Source organism: Artibeus jamaicensis, unplaced genomic scaffold (assembly GCF_021234435.1).
Source record: "Artibeus jamaicensis isolate MK-2021 breed Jamaican fruit bat unplaced genomic scaffold, CSHL_Jam_final scaffold_474, whole genome shotgun sequence".
NCBI classification, from domain to species: Eukaryota; Metazoa; Chordata; class Mammalia; order Chiroptera; family Phyllostomidae; genus Artibeus; species Artibeus jamaicensis.
This window is the reverse complement of record NW_026522046.1, coordinates 41,202,650-41,215,005: the sequence shown is the minus strand read 5'-3', so window position 1 is coordinate 41,215,005 and position 12,356 is coordinate 41,202,650. Positions and strand designations below refer to the sequence as shown.

The following is a 12,356-nucleotide window of genomic DNA, read 5'->3' as shown; positions in this document are numbered from 1 at the left end:
GCCGAACCGGTGACATGTGCTAGGGAGCAAGACCCCAGTGTTCTGGGGGATGGAGGTAGGCAGCTTCTTGTGTGCATTTGAAATCAAGAGAGGTCTCGTGAAGGTGGGGGAGAGCAGGGCAGGGGCTGGATTGTAGGGCTGCTAACAAGATTACGTGCTCCCTGGAGGGCTGACACCTTCCTGGGGCATCACTACTGGTGTCTCAAAGGCGTGTGAACCTGAATGCAGAACCATGGACAAGACTGGCTCGGAGCCCTTCACTTGAGAAGCCGGAGGCCCGGGGCCTGACTGCCCACTCTGAGCTGCCTCGCTGGGAAGCTGTGCCCGGATCAGGCTGTGCCCTTAGTTCCCATGGAACCCCCTTTCTCACTGGCAAAACAAAGGCAAGCACTGGGTGACTCCGACGTCTGGCTTGTGTCTGTCGCCTCTGGGGCTGCCGCCTCACACTGCAGTCTGTTAGACGGTTCCAGCAAAATGATTTCTGGGATGGTCGCATCTCCCCGGTCAGGGTGGTCAGAAGCTTTTGTCTGCTGCAGATGTCACATGACCACCTGAAATGCCAGAGTCCATGGTCCTGGGTCAGTGTCCCTGCCCAGAGTGTCTGTTGGGGCCTTGAAAGCAGAGGGGCCGAACTGAGAGATGGGGAGGGTTCAGCACAGGGGAACTTATGGACTAAACGACCAGAGGACCAGCCTCCACGGAACATCCCATCAACACACTTTCCCGTTGCTCGCATGTTGGCACGATGGCATTCTGGCTGTCTCGGGTTAAATACGGCACATTACGAGAAATCAGTTTTACTCTTCCACGTCTTCAGCGCACCCCCAGAGTGGCGAGCTCGCACACGCGGCTCTTGGTCGCTGGTGCTCGCTCGGCCCGCTGTGGGGTCACGTGTAGACTTTTGCCCGAGACAGATGCCTGCTTGTGACATGCACTGGCTCCGCTCTCCAGGGGTTGTGAAATCTGTAGGACTCTTATCACTCCTGCCTGTGGTGGCCGGGCAGGCCGTGTCTCTCGGGATGACCCTCCGGTTAACACGTGAGTGGCCAGAGGAAGCAGTTCTGGATGGGAGTGTACATTCAGGTCTGTGTGGCAGGATCAGAGGTGCAATTTTATTTGGGTGCCCCGGGGTGGGCTCTGGTGTTGGGCTCTGAGAACAGGCCCGTGTACAGGGACCACACGTGCATGGCAATGAACTTGCTGGTTCTTAAGTGTGTGGGTTTTAAGCTACAAAATAAGCACCCAGACACTTAAACAGAGGAGTTCTCTGTGGTCCTGCTGGTGGTTTAGTTTCTGTCGACTGGGCGCAGGGGTGTGTTGTGCAGGGTGAGACCCAGGGACCTGCCCAGCAGTCCCGTGTGGTGCCAGAGTGGATGGGCGGGTGGCCAGGCCGAGGCCCAGAGCGTCTGGCACAGGCCCTACCTTGGGCACCGGTGGGAGGAGGTGGGAAGATTTCCCTGTGAGTTAAGGTGTATGCCTGGCTCCTGCCTGTGGACCTGCTGGTGACTGAGAGAACGCTCGCCTGTGGCGGAGTGGGCGGTGCTGCTGCCTTGCCCTGTATCAGCACAGTGAGCACTGGGATCAGGGGCCAAGGCTTGCCCTAGTAATGACTCAGCCTTTGATTTGACATCCATCCATTTGCTTACTTCACGGTTAGCTATCTGGTCACTGTCACTGCCAGGGCCTGTGGTGGGTAGGGGGTACAGAGAACCATAGGCGATGGGTCTGCCCTCATCTGTCAAGGAGAAGGTGTGGCATTGCCTGGCACGGGTCAGCGGCCACACCTGAGCTTCTGCCAAAGTGCACCGATGGGCACTGTCCAGCCAGGGCACTGGGAAAGCCGGGAGGGATCTTAGAACCTGTGTCCAGTGGCCACGGGCAGCAGAGCTGCCACCTGGGTGGGGGTGCTGGAGCTGGCTCTGCCGTGGTCTGCACACACTCTCACAGGGACCCCCTCGATGGAGGCAAGAGGGGGAGCCTGGATAGTCCAGCCTCTGGCCACCGTGACTATTGTCACCATCAGCGTCCACCCGCGCTGACCACTCTGTTCCAGCTTGTTGGAGAGCAGGGAGCACTTGCAGCAGCCCCTGTTTTTCCCTTCTGGCAGCTGTCCCTCTTCTCACGTGACTTGATGGCCAGCTCCTTGTATTTACAAACATTTTCCAAGAACCGAACCTGCGTAAATAGGATGACCACTTCCGCTTCCTCTTTCCATACAGTTGCCAGTCTCTGTATTATTTCATTTGGTCACAAAGCTGCAGAAATGGTGGCTGTGTGGTGGGTCTGGGGCCAGGCACTGTGATTCTGAACTTGGACGTATGGGAATTGAGGTGCGAGCTGCTGGAGGCAGTGGGGGTGTGTTGGCAGCCCCGGGGGCCCCCAGGGGTCAGGGGAGTTGGGTTGGGGAGTCTCCACTGTCCATAGAAACTGCTTGGGGCCTGTGGCAAAGATAGCTGGGTGAGTGCCGAACACTCAGCTGCCACAGGTAAGATGTGGGAAGGCACAGTGTCCCCCAGGGAAACCAAATGAAAGTGTCTGAGCTCAAAAGCATGGTAACTGTCTCCTGGGCCAGAGACAGAGCTGAAGTGCTGAGCACTGGGGAGAGCCAGGCTGTGGCAGTGGAGGTTCCACCTGGAGGCCCCGCCTGTGGAGATGACAGGGTCCCAGGACTCTGTGGGAGGGACATGCATGGCCAGTCCATGCTGGAGGCAGGGTCGGCCTGGGTCAGTGGCTGCAGCCTTCTAGGAAGCTGGAGGTAGAGAGGGTAGCCAGCACACAGCCTCTCGGCACTCAGAACAAGCCAGGTCATCGGCTGGCCTCAGTCTGTGTTGCAATATCCCCCACGTGGCAACATAGCAAGAGCCCAGGTGCCGCCTGGCCCTGGTCTGGGCGGAAGGCCTCAGATGGCCACGTGGAGGCAGCTGCACACAGTGGGAGAGAAGTCTCGGCAGAACCGCACCGCGCTCTCAGAGCCAGGGTTCTCCAAGTCTGACCTGGAGACAGCGTGCACCGTCTGTGCCGGAACAGGCTTTTCCCCAGGCGGAACTTGCTCGGTGATGCCTTTGGAAAGACACTGAAAAACACACCTTGTTTAGCGTGCTCAGAGGGCTACTTAAATGACCCCCATCTCCTGTTCCCCCGCGCCTCCACCATTCTGTCTGCCGGGGGCCATGTGGGTAAAAGCAGTGGGATTTTACGCACAGAGCTGGTCTGCATTCTGCTCTCATTTCCACCAGGAGTGGGCTTGGGCTGTGCTTTCTCCCTTTTCCAGAAAAATGGGAGGTCATGCTCCCTGGGAAACAAGGGGCGACAGGCAGGCCTCGTGGCACTTCACCTGCAGCTCAGAGCCCTGAGCCTGGGCTGCCAGAGGAGGGGGGCTCCTGAGGCACCCACTGCTCACAGGGACACAGGGTGCCCAGCAGGGGCCCCCTGCAGCTGTCACAGCAGTCGTCTCCGCCCCCGCGGGGGAGGGGCCAGAAACCTGCACCACTGGTCAGACCGGAAAGTCCCCAGATGTGCTGGCCTCCGCTGGAGGCTTAGGGGCTTTTCTGGTCTCCCTCTTTTTTTGAAGATTGTGGAAATAATGCATCTTTTTTTCCAAGATAAAATCCATAAGGCCTCCTTACCTGAGGGCTTCTGAGCACAGAACCTCAACTCTCTGAGCTGCGGGGTTAGCGCAGGGGATGCACTTGCTGTGGATGGTCTGGCAACCCTGGGAATGCCCCCGGGTTGTTGGGGTGTCTGATGTACCCACAAGGGACTGATGCACCGTGGAAACCACAACTGGCCAGCACCAAGTTACCTTCCGGGGTCTGTGGGCACAAATTGGGCTCGCACTAAGTCTGTAATCACGTGCATGATTCAGGGGAAGACTTGACTTCTCTTTCTTTCGTATTTTTTCTTGATCTCTTTTATTGCCTAGGCAGAAATTTTTCTAAGGAAAAAACATAAGTAAAAAAAGAAATAATTCGAAAGTTTTTAAAACTTTTTATTTTGAAATCTAAAGAATGTTTTTTTCTACCCCACCCTAAAATCTAAAGACATTTTTATTAGAAGCACCAGATGCAGACCGCCTCCCAGGGGTTAAGGCGGACCTGGCAGAGAGCCAGGTTGGAACCCAGGCAGCTGAGAAGCGTCCCCTGCGTTGAGTCCTTCCAGCAGATCGCTGGTTGTCCACTTGCGTTGTAGAAACCGTCTCTGCTAGAGAGTTTGCTACACGCCAACTCAGGTGGGGAGACCCTGTCCTTCAGGTCGCACTTTAAAGCCCCTGGTCTCACACTGTTGTCCCTAAAGGCAGGTATGGCTCATGCTGGTGTGCCCAGCTGGGAGCCCGTGGGGGAGGGTGGAAGGATCCTGGGCCATGCCCCAGCCCAGCCGGTTTGATGATTTGACGACACAGGCTCAGCTTTCAGTTTTTGAAGGCTGGAGCAGAGCCGGCTGAGCAGCGCGGGGAGCCTGCCCACAGGCGGAGGTGGCAGTGCGGAGAGAAGGTGGCGGCGGAGGCGGCTGCTCGGAGCCGAGTGGGGTAGGACCTGCAGAGAGCAGGGGCTGGGCCTGTGGCCCTCCAGGGGACAGCACTGTGGGGCTGCAGAGGTGTGGTTTTTGTTGTTGGCTATAGTTTTTGTTTCTCTTTACTTTTCTGTCTCAGCCTTTTCCTGTAAGGTAAAAAAAAAAATAGATTGCCTCCTCTCAGGAAAAGGTCAGTGTCAGTTGACCAGGTACTGGTCGGTAACATAATACCGGCACCGAAGTGCCCTCCCACCGCACTGTGCCTCAGGGGCAGAGGCGGAGGGCTGGCGGCTCAGGCATCCCAGGCGGCTCCCTCGGGACCTCGGGGTGCTCACCTTGGAAACCGGTCAGAAGCTTCTCCTCTTCCCAGAGGGACTGCACAGCCTGGGCAGTCCCGCCTGTAGTGTCATGCACAGGCTCCCATCCCCAGGCGAGGGATGGTGGCCCCAGTGTTTCAGAGCTGGGGAGAGGCCAGCAGGCAGGTGGGACCTGGGGCTGGGTGGTGGGGCAGCGCGCCAGGGCTGGGAACCCTGAGGCCTCTTCACCGCCAGGCAGCCCCCCTGCCGGCCTGGAAAGGAGGGGAGCAGACCCTCTGTGAGTGAGGAGGCTGCCGAGGCTAGAGTGGAAGTGGATTTAGCTGGTGGGGCCACTGCAGGCCGCTCCTTCCTCTCCAAGGAGGCTGAGGGGTGGCCCAGAGTCACAGTGGCACATCACAGGCGGGCACTCAACATCTGCATGTCCTCGACAGGAGAACGATGACAGGCTTTTTAGTATGTCTGCAGCCAGTCTGACATGAAAGAAAGCAGCGATGCTGCCAGGGACCGCACCGAGCCCTGGGCCAGCCCCTGGTCTGGCACTCCCCACAACATACTCATTTAGCCCTCCTGACCGGGTGATATGGGACCTGTGTCCCCACTCTACAGAGGAGGCCCTGGGGCTCAGAGAGGGTCAGCACCTTTCTCCAGACCACCCAGCTCAGTGGTGCAGAGGCCAGGATTTGGAGCGAGGTGGTGTGCTCCTGCTCTCTGCTGCCCCTTGCAGAAATGGGAGGCGCAAGCTGCCCCAGAAGGCTTTTCTGTCCAGGTGTTAGTCCATGCAGGCTGTTACAGCAGAGTGCTGTAGGTGGGTGACTTTAAGAAAACAGACACTGATTTCTCATAGTTCCTGAGGCTGGAAATCCAAGATCAAGACTCAGGTGTCTGGAGAGGCCTGCTTCCTGGTTCACAGGCAGGGCCTTCTTGCTGTGTCCCCAGCAGAGTGGAAGAGACAGACAAACTCTCTGGGGGTCTCTCTTAGAGGGACACTCATCCATTCGTGGGGGCTCCACCCTTGTGGTCTAGTCACCTCCCAGGGGCCCCACTTGCAGTACCACCACATGGGGCATTTGGTTCCAACATAGGAACTGGGGGGGCGGGATCCAACCATTCAGTCCACAGCATAGAGTGTGGTGTGAGGGAAAGCAAGTTAGAGTCACAGAACCTCACCACGAGAGTTGGCCTCTGAACCCCCTGCATCGGGGCAGACACCAGGTCCGTGGCAGCCCTGGGAGGCGGCGCAGGGGCGAAGTGGATAAGGCGACAGTGTCCCTCTGTGTGGTTTGAGATTTTTACAGTAAGAATGTATTACTTTCTACTAACTCAGAAAACCTCATTATTTTATCTTTTTAAAACCATAGTTCAAAAGCTGGGGAGTGTTTTTGTTAGAAATGTTTCATTCGGGTGCAGAACAGGCAGCTGGTCCACCCCAGGCAGTGGGTGGCCACAGCATCTGTCTCCCAGGGGGAACGGAGGGTCCATGTGGACCTGATGTGAGAAGGTGGGGCAAGAAAGCTTCTGCTCCTGTCTCCCCTGAACCCCGCTCCCGTGTGCCCTTCTCCTCGATTCGCTAGCTGCAGCAGGCTCCTCTACGGCCACGGCCACAGGGCTCAAACCTCTGTCTTTTAGTGGAGATGAGAGAACGGCAGCTTCCAGGGCATCTGGGTTGGGTTTGGCTCCTGGGCTCTGTAGGACCCAGTCCTGTTTATGGAAGAAGCTAGAATCCCGATTCTGCCGCCCACTCGCTCTGCGACTCTGGGCTAGTTGCTTAACCTCTCTGTGCCTCAGTTTCCTCACCTGTGCAATGAAGCTCATAAGTGTGCCCCCCTCTTAAGGGTGTGGTGAAGAGTGGATGAGGTGACGGTGATTAGCGAGCATCACCCTGTACAGCACTGTCAACTCCAGCTACTGTTAGAATGTCCTGCCTGGGATTCTAGAAGCTGGTCTCCATCTCCAGGGAGCTGGGGTGGACGGGGCCCACGTCGGGCCTGGTGCGTCCTGCCAGGGGCTGGGTCAAACTGCTCCCTGAGCTCTGGGCAGCCGAGACAGCCCGCACTGCCTGCTCTCACAGCAGCAGGAGCCCAGCACGGCCACTCAGCTGACGGGGAGAACAGCGCCCTCTGCAGGTGGAGAAGAAGGGTGGTTTGGGGGATTCTGGCACAGGCGGCGTAAACCCAGGCTCTGTGCCCACGTGGCAATGGTGGCTCCTCACTGGCTTCTGAGCGCATCCCCAACACAGGGCCTGCTCTGTGGAAGGAAACGTGGCCGTGCCGAGCACATCTGTTCTGAAAATGCAAGTGGGAGAGGGCGGACACCATATCACGCTGCACATGGGTGAGCCGGGGACCCTGCGCCCGGCCCGGCAGCCGCTGCCTCACCCCCTCATCCCGACAGGGAAACAGCTGATGTTTCTCCCCCCCTTTCTCCTTCCCTGCCCCCTCTCTAAAATAAAAAAAAAAACCCAATAATTTAAAAAGGAGATTTCAAAGAGCAGAGCGACATCGCTGGAGGGTTGGGCTCGCTCCCGACTAAGAAGAGGGCGCCCAGGGTGTGGTGTCCTGCGCCGATCACTCAGTCTGAGGTGTGACAGACACTGCAGCGGTGACGTCAGTGGAAATGACAGGGAGCAGAGCGGGCTGGCTCATACGAATTTTAAGGGTCGTGGCAACAGTTTCGAAGAGGCTTTGCACCTGCAACTGGGTTTTGTTTAAAAGCTGCTTTCTGGGCAGGAGGCTTTTTTGGGGGATGGGTTTCAAGCTGGTGGTGCTGGTTACCGGGAGCCGTCAGAGTGTGTGGTGCCTGAAGGTTCGAGCCACCTACTGAGAGTCCACAACGAGCTAGAACCTGTCTGCGGCCTGTACCCCTTTTTGCCGTACTGGGATTTTGCTTCTTTAAGGACCACCAGGTAGCTCTGGCAGGTGCTCCAGAGTTGTGTGCCCCTGTCTTCCTCACTGGATGGTGACTGCCTGCGGAAGGCTGCCCACCAGTCCTCACCTGCAGCGGTGAAAAAGAACCAGTGGGTTCATGTTGTCTAAATTTGCTGGGCGCAGAGAACCCGGTCACACATCCCTGGGGAGCTTTGTAGGCTGACTCCCGAGTCTTAGAGTGAAGTCGTCACCTCTTTGTCCACCCGTAACTGGGGGACCCCCAGGCCCCACGCAGCAGCAGCATCCCAGGACACCTACTGCCAGTCACACCTGTGTGTGGTCCTCCCAGCAGCCTGTGTGAACACCTCTGAGTGACTGCAAGCCAAGCAGGCAGCGTCTGGAACGGAGCTCCTGACTGCGCTTCAGAGCACTTGAGACTTGGCCTCTGGCCTTCCTGGGCTCACACCTCCGCTGTTTACTTGTGTTTGGTTTGCATAGTAACCCGTTCCGCTCGTGTGTCCCAGTGTGGATTGGAAGGACATCGTATCAGCTGGTCCCAGTGAGCACCCGCCTCGCTCCTGGAGTTTCTCATTTACCCAGAGTGAGTCAAAGTAAAGAGCCTTTCCACGAAGGGAGCTTCATTTTTGTTAGTTACTTACTTTTTTGGGTATTTAAGGCTGTTTGGGTATTTATTGGGAGGGCCGACTGGTCGAGGAGTGGAATACAAAACTTCCTGCCTCCAGGTGAGGGAAGTCACTTCTGCAGGTGCCCCCCCCCTGAGAGGGGTCCCAGCAGAACGGGACTCAGCCCTCGGTTGTGCCCCCCGGAGCAGAGTGGACGTGAGCAGGACTGGAGAATGCTTCTCTAGGACATGCTTGGGCAGTGGACTCGGTGTCTTCTGCTTCTTCCTGGGACCAGAAGAGACAGCTCTAAGGACTCATAACCTCTCCAAAGGCCGCTGGGAAGCACCAGGAGCTCCGGTCCAAGCGGTCAGTGGGAAGGACTCCCTGGGCATAAGAATGAGGTGTCAGGGGGGAACTCACTGTCAACAGTGAGGAGCCCAGTGAGGCCTCAGGGCCGGTGGTGGGGAAGGTGGTCATTAAGTGAGTGCACTCGGCAACTTTTCTTCTCCTGGAAGGTCCAGCAGCAAGGTGTTGCTGGCATCTGAGGGTTCTCTCTGCTCCTAATGCTGAGCTCAGTCTGGGTAAACAGGCTGGTGAGATGGTGTGTTCCCAGTGGGCGGGCGGCATCTCATTAACCTAATAAAAGCAGCAGGGCTGCGTGAGGGGGCGCCTGGGACAGACGTGTTTAGCAAGTGTGGAAAGCCAGGGGCGTAAAGCAGTGCAATAACTTCCTCAGCTCCTTGCTGCCGCTCTCTGGGTTAGGCAGGACACATTTTCTGAGGCCCAGATGTCAGGAATTGACACAGTGCCTTTGGGGAAACTGTGGGAAAGAAGGTGATTAACTGTGAGTTAACAAGAGTCCAAGGGGTGGAGAAGTGGGGACAAAGCCCAGGAAGCCCGGGCTCCTGGGGACTTCCTGGAGTTTCTTCCTACTTAGGAAGAAACCACGGACTGTTCCAGGGGGATCCAGGTCGAACCGGCCACACCAAGGGCAGTTAAATGCCCTGAGGCCAGCATCGGCCAGACTTAGTTTCCAACCCTGGATTGGCCAGTTATTGGTGACCCTGTGCAGAGCTTATTTGGAGCTGGTAGTGGTGCCAGGAGATCAGGGCTATTGTGACCATTAAATGAATAATTCATATCTCATATGTACCTGTCACTTAGCACGACCTTGGCATGGCCTGCCTGACATCTTCCCTGCATGTCTGGTGTGGTCTCCCCAATCCGTCACCAGTGCGTCTCGTTGGGGCTCTTGTAGCTTTTCCTAGTTTCCATGTCCACTGCCCTCCCTTTCAGACCTCAGTATTAATGTACAGGCCGTCAGCACCTTGATCTGGGTGTTCCCAGATGGGGTCCTCCCTGGAGGGACAGGACCTGGAGGTGAGGCTGGCAGAAAGGTGACCACACTTTCTTGGGGGGGGACCTGCTTGCACCTGGACTGCAGGTGAGCAGAGAGAACTGGCCGGGGAAAGGAGGCAGCCAACAGGAGAGATAGAAGGGGCACTGGACCTGGGCTCACAGGTCGGGGCTGTCCTGGGTCTGTACCTGCCCCTTCCCTGGAGGCAGGTAGAAGGGATCGTATGTTTGTCTGGAAGCTGGAGAGACACACAGCTCGCTGCATGGCTCCTGCAGGTGCCACCATGGAACCTGTGATCCCTGGTGGCCCCTGCAGGCCCAGTGGGTGGCCCCCAGGGCAGGGCTTTTTCTCTCCCTGCTCAGGTGCCTCCTTCTTGCCCTCTCCTGGTCTCGACCTTCACCGCCCTCAGTTGCTGGCTGGCTGGCTCCGGTTTCGGGGCCGGGCTTGCGGCACTAGGCAGATGCTGTAGAAGCAGCACCTGGCTGCCTCCAGACCCGACCATTGACAAAGGGGTACTTCGCAGGACGGGGGGCGGGGGTGTCCGTGGGATAGGAAAGTGAGTTTTTTTCAGAACTGAACAGTAATGCGACTGCATGTTTATCACTCATGCATCTTCATGTCTGATGGCCTCAGTAATCATACTAGTTTCACAGAGATAGTTAATCACACCTTGAGTTCTCTCAGTTGCTCAAGAGAGTGTGGAAATTTCATGAGAAACTTACTGAGCCTAAAGAAAAGCTTTAAGTTTTTAGAATGTGCCTGTCATGTCGCTGCTCTGGGGAAACCTCCAGGAGACTCTGTCCACACGCTCCCGCTGCTCTCGACTCATTGTCAGTGTGACGCAGCCGCTTTTAGGCCCAGGGCAGTGATCTGGGGATACAATGTGACATTTTCTTGTGTAATATGTCCAAGTTAGCTTTGTTCTCTCTGACTTCAATGAGGGACAGGAGACTGAAGCCAAATAGGGGTCGAGAGGTGGGCCTGAAGTCGCACGCGGGGCTCTCGGGACGAGGGGACCCCACGGCAACGGTCTGCTCCTGGACTAGCCGCACGTGTGCGCCCCGAGCCCCCCGGGGAGCTCCTGCTCAGCAGAGACACGGCTGGAGGAGGGGGAGCAAAACTCTCGCGCCAGCCTTTACTTCAACATAAATAAAACCAAGATTCCAGGCCTCCTGGGTTTGCTGAGTTTTACGCAAATAATGTGAAGGATGTGGTGAAAAGAGAACTATCTCACCACTCCTTATCATTAGTAGAGCCAAAGACAGGCCTGAGGTGCGGTTTTGGTTCTGGTCCAGCCAAGGGAGGAACCTTGGGTACTTCTTCCATCTCTGCCAGTCCATTCCCGGTGGGCGTGGTGCAGGAACCATGATGTCATCGCTGAGAGCTAACCATTTTTGGCATTTCCCGTGCCAGGCATTTTTCCAGGTGCTTTTCCCGTACCCATCCCCTACCTGTCACCACCCCCGCATGACATGGGTAGAGAGATTGTTGCCACTTTAAACTCAGCTCGGACATGGGGGCAGGTGCTAGGGTTCGGGTCCAACCTGTGCCCGAGGCTGTGCCGTGCGTTCTCTCCAGGGTGAGCACAGCAGCCTCCTGCAGTGTCACCTGGAGAGAAGGGACTCCTCCTGTGACACATGGAGGCGGGAGTGACTCAGGTATGGCCTACTGTCCCTCTGTCCTCCATCCACCCCCCATCCACTGGGGAGTTCTGTGCGCAGGCCCTGGTCAGTGCTCCTCAGGGGCCCAGGGTCCAGCGAGGAGCAGAGGAGAAGAGAAACCAGCACAGCGGCGGTGCCCTGGGCTGAGTGCTGACAGTGGGCCCAGAGGAGCCCCTGTGGGTGCTGCTCGGAGGCCAAGGGCTCAGAGGAGTCTGTGGCTGTCTGAGGGGTACAGCAACCCCACAGGCTACCCACCCACTTGCCCACTGAGGGCCTGGCCTGGCTTCCACTCTATGAACTGGCAGAAGGCAGGGGATGGGGGCAGGATATACGAGTATCTCAGAAGCCTGCAGTTGGGGAGGTGGCAGCTGGGGGGCGGGCCATGACCTGGTTGCCATTCCAGATGAGTCTCTCCGGCTACCTTGAGGAGGAGAGGGGCTGGCACCCTGAAGTGCTGGGGGTGCCGGCAAATAGCCTACCCAGAGGAAGGCAGGGTCACCTGGGTCCCAGAAGGTCCTCGCCAATAAGGACCCTCTAAATGAGAACTGGCCTCAGGGCAAAGGTCAAGCCCAGGTGCTGCCATTCAAGCCAAGGGCACCTGCTGCTCTTCACGGGGACCTGAGAGACAGAGACTCCCGCACTCAGCGATGGGCTTCACAACCTCGGGGTCCAGCATCCCGAGGCTCAGGTGCTTGGAGGGCCACCCTGCCCTGACCCAGGGTTCCTTGAGGCTGTGCCTCTCAGCTTGGGAGGGTCATTGTGCAGACGCAGAGTGCTGGGCAGCTTTCCGAGAGAGGAGGGCTTCTTTTCTTTCATTGTTTATTAGAAAGGCAGGGTGCCGTTGCTCAGCCGGGGAGCAGCCTGGTTCTCAGGCCCTCAGGGGGTGAGCACCGGCCTCGGGTCCCAGGGGAGCACGCACAGCCGTTTGGGAGCTGCTCCTCCTGGTCAGCACCTCCTCCAGCCACTTTGGGGATTAAGGAGGTGGAAATCCATAGCCAGCAAGATGCTGCTCAGGGCAAAGCCCC

The 12,356-nt window shown here is 57.4% G+C and overlaps 1 protein-coding gene across 4 annotated transcripts in view; it reads left to right on the top strand.

Annotated features, from left to right (window-relative positions):
• The window catches only part of AGPAT3 (1-acylglycerol-3-phosphate O-acyltransferase 3), an 80,615-nt gene that overhangs the window by 30,909 nt on the left and 37,350 nt on the right, over nucleotides 1–12,356 (top strand). The window contains exon 1 of one of the 4 annotated variants that reach the window (XM_053657635.1): nucleotides 8,310–8,679. The exons of the other annotated variants lie outside the window; for them this stretch is intronic. The gene's annotated coding sequence lies outside the window, so the exon portion shown is untranslated. Of the gene's footprint in view, nucleotides 1–8,309; nucleotides 8,680–12,356 lie in introns of those variants that run through there. 4 annotated transcript variants of the gene reach the window in all.